Genomic DNA, 2,746 nt, shown 5'->3' on the forward strand with positions numbered 1-2,746 from the left:
CAGAAAAATGTTCTAAAATCATAAGATTTAGAAAATAAAGAAGGAAGATAATTATACTGAAAAGCAGATCAAAATATAGAAATGGACACTTGTGATACAGTAACATCTGAATTATTGGAAGAACATGTTGAATAAGACGATCCAGGAGTGGGTCTACTAACTGCAATATTCTGCCATAGCAGTGAGTGTAAATCATCTTCTGAGATCTGCAACAATTGCATTTTGAATGTAAATAAAGTTAAATAACAAATAAGCCATGAAGTGTGGATTCAGATTCAGGGGTATCTCGAGTCCATATCCCCACCACTTCCCAGAGCTCCCTGCTCTTCCCCTTATGTCATTGAAAGAAGTGGGGAAAGTTTGTGAAGTGAAAGGTATGTTCCATTGCAAAGAAATCTCGTAGAAAACCTTGGAGCATGGTCAGTGAACTGTTAACGCTGAGATCAGAAGCAGTGGGAAACCTAACAGGGGCAGCTCTTTACAAGTCACATCGTATACACTGTGTGTCCGTGTGTGTGTGCATACGCACATGTAAACATGTACAGTGTATACACCAGCCTTTTGTGTGAAGCCTCCTCATTGTCTAAATTTGAAATCCATCCAAACGTGCAGTGCAGTCAGCCAAAGCTCAGCTAGATGCCGTTGTCTGTTGTTGTTCTGTCTCTCTGCTGAAATCCACGAGTAAACCATGTGCCAGCTCTTGCTTTCAGGGACAACAGCTCTGTAGGCTACAGGTGCACTCCTTGTTTCATTGCCAACTCTGATTTCCTTTCAGGACAAATTGCCATTTGAAATAGTGGGAAGCATTCAGTTGGCCCACAAGCCTCTGAGTGAGGAAAGAAGATAACCTTAGAGATAGCTCTGTGGGACAGCATCCAGGAAGGGGCAGAGCACTGGGCTGCGAGTCGAGGCTGTGTTTCTTCCAAGCTCTGCACTGACTTTGAGGCGGCATGTCACTTCTTTGGCCCTTGAATTGTTCAGCTTAAATTAGGGTCTTGGACCTGTTCGATCCAACATTAGAGTATCACTTTTCTGCTTGGTGACCCTCAAAGGCTTCACAATTCCTTCAGAGGGAAAAATGCCCACATCCTCACTGCAGTCTTTTAGGCTCCACCCCCAAAACCACCACTTATTTCCTGTTTGCTCTGGCCCACACCAGCCTCCATGCTCTCTGTCCAGCATGAGGAACCTCCAGGCCTGTGATCACCATTCCCTCTGCCCCTTATTCAATGTTCACTGCCCCAGCCCCAGTCCTCCCTACCACACATTCCTTGCCCTCCTTTATTTTCCCCCACAGCACTTATCACCAGCTCACAGTCCCTGTCTTTCTTTCTTTTACTTATTTTCTCTGATGATTTTCAGACTGGAAAGGCCATGGTGGATAATAACAGAGAAATGGGGGGAAAAAAGACAAATGAGGGAAGGTATCTTTTAAAAGCTAAAATGCCCACCTGAAAAGGAGGTAGGAGATAAAGTAGCAGTCATTACAATTTTGGTAAACCCAGGTACGTAGTCAGGACTAGTTTTCACAATATTTGGGAGTAGGGAAGCAGCAATAAAAAGAAATTTATCCTGAAAACAAGAAATTAAATTCTTGGGAAGATGATGTGTTCAGCTTGAAATGTCAGTAATACTTTTATGACCTTGGTCTGATAATATCCTGCCTTATAATTTGATCTCTTTGGCAGCTGGGTCATGAATCTAACAGTGCCACAGTTTCGGGAGCAGAACAGACCACCCCACAATGGGAATGGGACTACCATCTGCAGCCCATGGGCAAACTGGGGTTATTTTATGAATACCTTGAAATGAGTAAGTCATCAGTGGAGATTTCGGTGCTGTCGGTTATACTAGAGTATGTTTTGGGTCTCAGAAGCATTGGTTACCAAGCCAAACAGTGACCTAGCATACAAAAACAAAGCCTGCTTTTCTCCATTAGATACAATCATGCAGTCAGGCTTTCAAATAGGGTGCCTGTGTGTATCTTTGTCAATATTTATGTTGTACAAAGCTGAAGATTTACTGCCAAGGAATGAAATGAAATATTCATTCAGGTACGCCTCCACCATTAATTCTCAGAACCTTCTGGTCATGCCGTCTAAGAATGAACTCAGAACCGTTACTAGATGTGACTCAACTCGGGCTGTAGTCTGTGTGGCACAGCTGTTGGCTGATATCCTTCTAAACACAGTCATGTGAGCCAGCCAGCCTGTGCAGAAAGCCCGCAAGAGCATCCTGCCTCATGGCAGCAAGGTTCACAGGGTCACCCCTTGCACATCTTACACCTGTCTTTGACATTGTTCCTATTTCCTCTGGCTGATGGTTCCTTTCTGGTTCCTTGAGTGACCTCATGGCACATCACTGGCTTGAATTCAGGATGAATTTGCTGATCTCAAATATCGGTTAAGCACAGATCCCCTCCTTCTCCAATGTCTTTGTTCATTTCTGTACATTTGCTTGGGCTCTGTGTCTCTTTGGTTGAACTTGGTTTTGAGCTCTTGGTTGCCTTTAAATGGTTGCATCTTAAAATAGATTTCCATAGGAAACATCATCTTTTCTATTATGCATGGTACACTTTTATCTACTAGAAGGCTAATGATGTGCACGTTTTGTATCTGAGCCCTTTCAGCTCACCACTGCCTTGAATTAGTTTTTTTTTTTTAGGCTTAGGATAAAGGAAAGGATTTTGGTCAATAGGCTTTGCATTTATGCATGGGGGTTCATGTTTGCAAAGACACCCCTTTGT

This window comes from Camelus bactrianus, chromosome 29 (genome assembly GCF_048773025.1).
Source record: "Camelus bactrianus isolate YW-2024 breed Bactrian camel chromosome 29, ASM4877302v1, whole genome shotgun sequence".
NCBI lineage: Eukaryota > Metazoa > Chordata > Mammalia > Artiodactyla > Camelidae > Camelus > Camelus bactrianus.